The sequence below is a fragment of the Amborella trichopoda genome, chromosome 2 (genome assembly GCF_054954075.1).
Source record: "Amborella trichopoda isolate Santa Cruz 75 chromosome 2, AtrichopodaSantaCruz75HAP2 v2.0, whole genome shotgun sequence".
Classification (NCBI taxonomy): Eukaryota; Viridiplantae; Streptophyta; class Magnoliopsida; order Amborellales; family Amborellaceae; genus Amborella; species Amborella trichopoda.
Window position 1 is genome coordinate 56,561,528 of NC_142337.1, and position 9,252 is coordinate 56,570,779.

General features: G+C 32.7%; 1 long non-coding RNA gene across 1 annotated transcript; it reads right to left on the reverse strand.

Annotated features, from left to right (window-relative positions):
• Nucleotides 1-3,930: 3,930 nt before the first annotated feature.
• LOC110007018 (uncharacterized) lies at nt 3,931-8,646 on the reverse strand. Its single transcript, XR_016049725.1, has 2 exons — nt 7,198-8,646; nt 3,931-4,638 (listed from the first exon to the last, which is right to left on the reverse strand). It is a non-coding gene; the product is annotated as an uncharacterized LOC110007018 (long non-coding RNA).
• Nucleotides 8,647-9,252: the final 606 nt, after the last annotated feature.

Sequence of the window (9,252 nt, forward strand, 5' to 3'; positions counted from 1 at the left end):
ATGTTTGTTTTTTTTTTTGTAATCCATGATTGAATTTTTTGTTTTTTGCTTTTTTTGTAACCCATGATAGAGTTTTTTGTAATCCATGATTGAATTTTTTGTAATCCATGATCGAATTGTTTTTTTCTTTTTTTGTAATCCACGATTAAACTTTTTGTTTTTTTTTGTTTGTTTTTTTTTGTAATCCATGATCGAATTTTATGTAATCCATGATCGAATTTTATGTAATCCATGATCGAATTTTATGGAATCCATGATCGAATTTTTTGTAATCCAGGATTGAATTTTTTGAAAATTTGTGATTTTTTTTTTTTAATCCATGATTGAATTTTTTTTTTTGTAATCCATGATAGAATTTTTGAAAAATTTGTGATTTTTTTTTTTTAATCCATGATCGAATTTTTTTTTGTAATCCATGATAGAATTTTTTGAAAATTTGTGATTTTTTTTTTTAATCCATGATCGATTTTTTTGAAAATTTGTTATTTTTTTTTTTAATCCATATTATTCAAAGAGAAAATGAGAGAGATGATGATTCTGAGGCCACCCTATCCCAGCCATATTATTCACATATCGAGTCCCAATAGCAACAGTGTAGGGATGAGCACGACAATGCAGGTGAGCATGAAGGATGGACAATCTTCGAGGATTTTAGATTGGGAACACAACAAAACACTAACACTCAGGGATTTGGGAATAGTCAGACGCTTGCTAATATCGATGATTCGTTTTTAGATCGAATCAATGAATTGTTAAACGAATCCAATCAATGGCACCAGCGTGACCAAGAAGAACAATAACGTCGTCTATCATTTTATTTTTAGATCATATGTTACTAATTTTATGCTTTATTGTAGTCCATGTATGCTGATATACTTATTCCATGATAATTATATGTTTATCCTTTTGTGTGATGTAAATTAAATGCTGAATGGCGGTTCATGCAGGGAAAGAACATATCAATATTCGCATATTCATTCAAAAACATGAAAATTCTTAATGGAGTACCCTCATTTCTTATTGAATTCCTAAAAAACAATATTTATAATGAATTTTAATAATTTTTTCGGATTTTTTTTAAGCTTTATTCTGACCGATTCACTCGATTCCCGATCCGGATCGCCGATTCGCCGATCCGGATTGGTTTTTTGGAAGCCCGATCCGGGTCACCGATCCGTTTTTTAAACCATTGGTTTGCTCCTATTAGAATATTGGATAAAATTTTTCATGCTATATGGATGCATTTATCGATCTTGAAAATAGGGAAAGATATTGTTGAAACTGATGTGAGATATAATTTTTTTAACCTCCTACATTTGGGGGTCCGCAACTGTAGGCCAAAAAGCTTATGGTCTTCGCCTCCTAGGGGAACTTTTAAGTAGAATTTTGATAGTAGCTCTTTAGGGAATCTAGGCTTGGCGGGTTTTGGAGGTGTTGTGAGGGATTGGGAAGGCAAAATTATGTTCACTTATACAGGTCCTTTGGGGGAGAAATCTACAGATTATGCTGAGTTGTTTGCTCTTCTTCAGGGTCTTAAGCTCTTCGATGGGAAACACATTGGGAAAATTTGTATTGTGGAAGGGGATTTTTTAAATGTTATCAATTGGTGTAAGAGGAAGAAGAAGGTTCCTTGGGAATTGCAAATGCAGGGAGGTTAATTTTCATTTAAAAAACCAAAAAAGGAAAAATAATTGCAAATGGTGGGTTTTGAATCTTTTTTCAAATGGAAAAAGTTCCCTAAGACTTTTAAAATTGAGATAAAAAACCATCAATTTCTTCCTCAATGTTTCACCAAATTTGCTCCAGAATGTTCCTAAACATCAAACTACATGATTGCCTTTTGCTTGTTCTTCTTTTCTTTTTTTTACCATTTTCAAATATTTTTATCTATCATTTTTATCGTTTTCTCTCTAGATATCATGATTTTGATATTTTCAAACAGTCTATAAGATATAAATCATTTTTGGGATCCAAAGATGAACAATTGAGTTTTCTTTTCCATATTGACTTTGAATTTATCATTTAATTTTAATTTTAATTTTTTATTTTGATCTATAGCTCATAGAGATGAAATCAAATGTTCGATTTTGATTGTAAGTGTTTTATTTTTATTATCCATTTTTCCTCCATCAAATTTCAATGTTTTTTATAACACCATGAACTCCTGATCTGGTTCAGAGAGTTAGCCAATTTAAACTTGGAACTCGTGGGTAAACGGTCTAACCCTCTAGTCCGATGTTTTAAACACTAGGTTGCACCATACTTGTTTGTCATATTACACTAGGCTCGCATGCTTTTGGTAACATGTGAATATCCTGAGTTCTGGCTAACATAGCTCCCAGTTTGTAAACCATATGGTTTGATGAGATGAGAGGAGCATAGCTCCCAGTTTGTAAACCATATGGTTTGATGAGATGAGAGGAGCATAGCTCCCAGTTTGTAAACTATATGGTTTGATGAGATAAGAGACATATTATGCTCCACTCATGATAAATGTTTACGGTTTTATCGTTCTCTCGGTTAATTTGATAACTATTAGGTAGGGGCTTGCAATGAACCAGGCCTGGGGACAGCTAGTCCTGGCTCCAGCCCAGCCATGGTCCCCATGGGGGCAGCTAGAGCCCAACCGGCCCGGAAAAACAGAAGAAACAAAGAAAGGTCTGGACCAGGCTGAATTTGGTCTGCCATGGCCTAGGCCCAGCCCAACCCATGACCTTGGAGGGCCGGCCCTGGCTTGGCCCTCTCAAGCCATATTTTGTCCTAGGTCCTAATTTGTTAGGGCCGGGCTAGACTGACCGGCCATTGTCAGCTTTGCTCTTAGATTAGCACATATAAAGTCAATAGTCATCCCAGATCTATAAACCAAATAATTCCAAAATATAATCATATATGTGCCCATTTGTTCCAAAATATTATCATATTTGCTCCATTGAAAGGTGAGTGAACTAGAGCTGAATTGCTGAGAAAAAAATGAAGAACTGAAGGATTATTACACTCCCAAAATAACATTTGCCCCCTAATCAATGAATGACACTATCCCAAAATAATATTTTCCCCTTTATTAGATTGATCTAAGTGACCAACCAAGCTTTACGACAGATTTATCCCTGGTACACAAAAGAACAGGAGATCTTATTTATTTCACTTGTTTTTAAATGCACTCGAACAGCAACAACCAAAGAGTATTAGAGTATTAACTTTTATATTTACAAGCATACATTTGAGAGAGAAAGTGAGAGAGACAATTACAAATATAGTGTAATTGAACAAGATATTGAGTCTTTTATATGAAGTCTAAACGGCCTTGAAAATTGGTTACTTCAATGTCACTATTCATAGAAGAATCTGTTTCTTCTCAACACAATTCTGTTAACATGTATCACTGTTAACAGACTAACACAATTCTATTATCACCAGTTTTACTGGTCACAATTTTTCAAGAGATTGGGTTGCCAACTGGTTTCTTTTGAACTTTTGAGTTCTAAAAACAGAAGTCGTGTCCACAGTTGTGGCAAACATGATTTCCAAATATGGAATCCACTGATTGTGTACTTCATCGACTCGTAAACAAGTAAAGTAGTGTGAACATCCTATGAGTATGGGAAATAAAGCATAAAATTGCCTCTGACATATTATCGAAAAGCAAAAGGAAGAATACCACAGGTAGGAAAAAAACATAGAAATAATGGAAAAGAATAAAAAATTAATTATTCAAGTTTGTTTCCTGTACAAGATCAGGCGCTTGACTCAGATTTTCTAACCATTAAAAACAAGTCCTAAGGGACAATTCCTATAATTGTAGGACAGTATTTGCTCAAAAACAAATTCAGAAAGTTTCATCAATATATACAAGTATTTGCTCTTACCTTGACTTGTTATTTAATAAATAAAGATCGGCACAGTGGACATAAAAAATGGGACTCTAGCCACTTCAAAATGCAATCATTTATCATAAAGATCGGCGCACACTGGACATAAATCATGGGACTCTAGCCACTTCAAAATGCAAAATGCAATCAATGTGATAAATGTGGTTACATGGCATCTCCCATGCATCATCATCATATTGAACACCAACCTCAGACAGGCACACACACATTATCTTTCTCCTCTGGATCCTCAAACTCTTCAATCTCCCTCTCAATCTTTCTCCGCTGGATCCTCGTATTCTTCAATCTCCCTCTCAATTTCCACAGACAGAAATACCTCCAATGCTACATTAATGGTTGGTTCAAGGTGCGAAGCGGTGAAGTCCTTCGAGGTCACCCTCAGTTGAACCATGACTTGACATACTAGGGAGGCTATGATCTTCTGGGGAATGCCCATGAATATGAACTTGTCAATTAAGAAGTAGATGAATCCTTTAGCAGAGTCTCTTAGAACTAGAACATCCAAAGGGATGGCGGTCTTCCATGGCCACACTCGATTCGATCTCTTACCCTCTCGAATTTCAGAACCGATACCTCCTCGACCCACATATGTCTTCACTTTAAAGATTATGTTCATCAATACACAATCATTCGTGAGAGAATGACGTGGGAAGAGCCTGAATATTGGGTCAGACCTAATACTAACCATGTATCTTGAACATGCCATTTCTTTATTTCCCCAACATGGCATGATTAAATTCCTTAGGATCTGTTAAATCAAGAAATCACAAATTTCAATATAAGGTTTTGCAGAATTTCCATATTTGTGATTGTATCTCATCATGATATGCTGGTTTCATAGTCAAGCTATATTTCAAAATTGTAAAGAGCATTGAAATTTGGGATTGTAAACAACACATTAAAAATATAATATTAAAGACAACTGTACCAAGATATCATATCTATGGTTCCAAACCTCGGCTAGTCAAAGGTTGTACATCATTTTTTAAACCTGGTTGAGGGTTCGAATGCCTACGCCTATCACTTTTTAAAGCCATCATTTTTTAATAGTTCCAAAGTCTCTTTTTTAGTTCAAAATAAAATGTCGGCCCCGAGAATGGATGTCGAAACCTCTTCGAAAGAGGTTCGTTTGTGGACGGATACTAGAACGGCATACTATTCAACACACCCGCTGGCAAGCTTCAATATGGCGATGGGACTCATGATATGGAAAATTATATATATATATATATATATATATATATATATATATATATATATATATATATATATATATATATATATATATATATATATATATATATATATATATATATATCCGTCATAGTTTTTGTTATTATGGCTTTTTACCAAATAATTTCGGTTATTATCACCGTTTTTTTTCATGTCAAAATTGAAATTTAAAAAAAATATGAATTTTTTCAAAATATTTCAACGGTGCCAATTTCGATTTTTGAATAACCAAAATCCTCTCTCCACCTTCCTCTCTCTCTATTTCAATGGGTAAAAATGGTTTTTTTTTTAAACTCTCTTTCCCCTCTACATACCTCTCTCTCTAAATTTAGGGGCTCAAATTAATTATAAATTTTCAAAGTGTTTTTTATTTTAAATTTTCAAGAGCCATAAATTTTGTAAGTGTTTTTTATTTTAAATTTTCAAGAGCCAAAATTGGTGTTTTTTAATATTTTGAATTGTGAACTTATCTTTTTTTTAAATTTTCGTTTTGATATAAAAAATAGATATGGTGGTTTTGACATGAAAAAAATGGATACGGTGGTAATAACAGAAACTATTCGGTAGTAATAACATAAACTATTCGATAGAGCCGTAATAACGGAAACTATAACAGATATGTATGTAATTTTATATATATATAACAACATTTTTTTCTATTTTCTTTTTTTAAAAAAAGGATATGTATGTAATTTTATATATATATAACAACATTTTTTCTCTATTTTCTTTTTTAAAAAAAAGAAAAGAGCCAGACTAAGGCGACTCGCCTCAGCCAGATCCGGAGTACTGAGTACTAATCGTACTGAGTTGATATTTTAACACTTTTCTATCCGTGAAATTCTACGGTGAGATTTCAAATTAGGTCAAAGTTTAAATCTGTATCCGTCAAATTTCAAATTAGGGCTAATTTTAAAAGTGGTAGTTATAAGCAGCTATTGAAAAATCACCCAAGTAGAAACCACTTGGCGGAGTTACTCGGGCTCAAGCACTTGCTAAGCCGACAACTCAGTGAGATATTAAAACAAATTCGATAAAAAATCATAAATAAACCTAAAAAATAAGGAATTCATTTAGGATATGTTTTCTATAATTTTGGAAAAGATTGAAATTTGACCATAAATAATTATTTTTACATTTGTTCCATATTTTTTTAGATTATTTCAAGAATACCCCCGTCACAAGTTGATTTTTTTAAAAATCTATTTCTTTACTACTTTATTTTGAAGTGTTTTGCTTAATATTACTTTAAACATATATTTACAAAAAAAAAAACAAAATTTTTTACATTTTTTATAATGTTTTGACTCTGTTTTTTTGCTCTTATATTACTTTGCACTAATCTGAGTTACTCGGACTCGGTCCAAGTAATCAGCTCGGACTAGACGTCACATCCCATTTGATAACTAATATTAAAAGTAATTGTAATCTCTTTATAACAAAAATAAATAGTCTCATAATATACAATTTTTAATATTAATTATTCAAAAATAAATAGTCTCATAATATACAATCCTTAATATTAATTATTTTCCTCGAACTCGAGCCAGGTCTGCACCTTAGCTATTCCGGAGGAAAAACCTGGCAAATACCCCGAGTTGGACTGTGACTCGGGATTGGGACATTAAAAAAAGGCTCAGCCCATCTCATGGTTTTAAGCAGTATCGAAAATCAAGATCATTCATGATAACTATCTATAGAGTAAAAAATTGATGTATAAACAAGATTTCACATATTAAGAAAGTAGACATTCAATGATTATTTTAATAAGAGAAATCAAAAACAAAAACACCATCAACCTCTCTTGAAGTGTATTATGCAAAACTCGAGGTATTTAAAAACTTCAAAAATAAAATCATGGAGAATTTTTTTACTTTTATTTTATACAATGATTTGTGAGCTTTTCTTATCGTTTTCCCTATTTTTATCATTTTATTTTTCTTGGGTTTTTTTCTAAAATACTTTTAATTGTAAATCAAATTTTTCTAAATCCATATTTTATCAGCTGAACTTTTTATGTTGCTTTTTCTTTTGTTTGACTTTTACTGCTGTTATATAAAGAGAGAAATTGTACCTCAAAGTAATAAGACTGCAATTTTTCTTCTTCTTCACTTTGGGGCCTTGGTAGTATTGCCGAACCCCATGATGAGGTCTTTGACTCCATTGGATAAGGTGTCTCGATTGTCACCGAACGGTTAAGTTGAAGCCTTGGTGGTAGTACCGAGGAGAGCTCGATTCTCATCAAAGGTTATAGCCCAAATCCCCACTGACTTGCCCTTTTAAAAAAAAGGGAATCCTATACGCACACTATGAGAGAGAACAAGGACAAACTTTCCATAAAGTAAACTTATGATGGAGAAAAAAGATCGATTCAAGACTGGATGTAACAATGAGAAACTGCGCAGTCGAGGCTTATATGATAAGGAATGTATACTAGATAGAAAACCTTTTAGAAAAAAAAAATTCAAAATTAAATATATGTGGAGAAAGAGATGAAAAGTCCGTTAAATAAGGATATATGTATTTGAATGAGGTAGATAATATCGATGAGAGATAAGGAAAGGGCAAGTCTTTCTATACCGATTTATGCGGGCCACTGGTTACCCATGGTAGAAGATTCAAACTTCCTTAAAAGATAGAGATCATGATGCATATCTAGACCTAGAGAATTGGGGTACTTGTTAAAACTGATATTCCAAAAAAGAAGATTCAAACTTCCTTAAAAGATAGAGATCATGATGCATATCTAGACCTAGAGAATTGGGGTACTTGTTAAAACTGATATTCCAAAAAATTGCATTGGTCAGTTTCAAGAAATTATATATCACAAAGGAAAAAGTTTACATAAGGATGCAACCTTATAATGTGGAACTACATATGCACCTCAAAAATCCATCGGAAAACATAGTTTTAATGTTGAAAAACCCTTTGATTGATCATCTCGACATCGAGATCAATGACCATGAAAAAAAAAAAAATTTTAAGTCTCGAAATCGTGCATTTTACCACATATTATCTACACCGTCCATTTTTAAGATTTTCATATGTTTATACATCTACTTGATTTTAACCGTTTTTTAAATTTAAAAGTGTATAATTAGATATAAAAATATATTTTGAGATAATCCTAATAATATTTTACATCAAAATTATATACCATGATAAAATTTGAAAGTGCACCTTACCGCTAGAGGATGCATCCGCATGCCAACTGCACCCTAAACATATTATCTTGAAATAACTCCCAAAAAGAGAGCAGAAAATAGAATTTGCGTAGTATATGCTATACGATGCACAATGGACATCTACCTAACATTTTCAAGAAGGATTGTGGAGATTAAACATAGCATCCAATTAACGAACATTAAGCACAACAATAATGCGTCCCACCCTTTAATTTTAGAATAAATATCAAGTACAGCACCATTATAAAATGAAGTGCATACCTAAATTAAAGGACATATTAAAATGCTATTAGGAATCTTATTTCCCTTGAAGAAAGTTGGGATTTTTGGCCTACATCATGGTTAGAAAACTTGGTTTGAGTCTACTGGTACTTGACTGTGGTATTTAAACTCGGCCCCTTGTTAAGTCTAATTTCTAGGTACAAATTCAGTTATATAAAAAAAATAAAAATAAAAAGGTAAAATTTATATTATTTTACTAGATAAATGTGTAAATTTACACTATTCAAATAAGATAGATAGTAGAGATTACTATAACCTCACATTCAAACAATAATTGAATTATCACAATGGGTCTCTCTCTAACACACATATTTGCATTTTATATAAGGATTCATTTGGAAATCCCAAAATTTAGCTGCGATTATAGAACTGCCTTAGATTTGGGCTGAATGGGATGGCATGCAAAGGCACATGGAGTGCCTTTTTCATTTATAGATCCAAACGGGGCGATTATGCAATCATACCATTGACGATTACCTTTGAGTTATGAATAATTGAATGCCAAAACCCAATAAAATTATCTGTGCCTTCAAACACGTGACGCAACATTATGATTGTTTCCATGTTTTTCTACAGATTTCTTGAACCTGTTGCTCAACATCGCATCTCCGAGAACTAACTCGAAGAGGGCCCGTCTGAGTACCATGTTCAAGAAAGCCTGT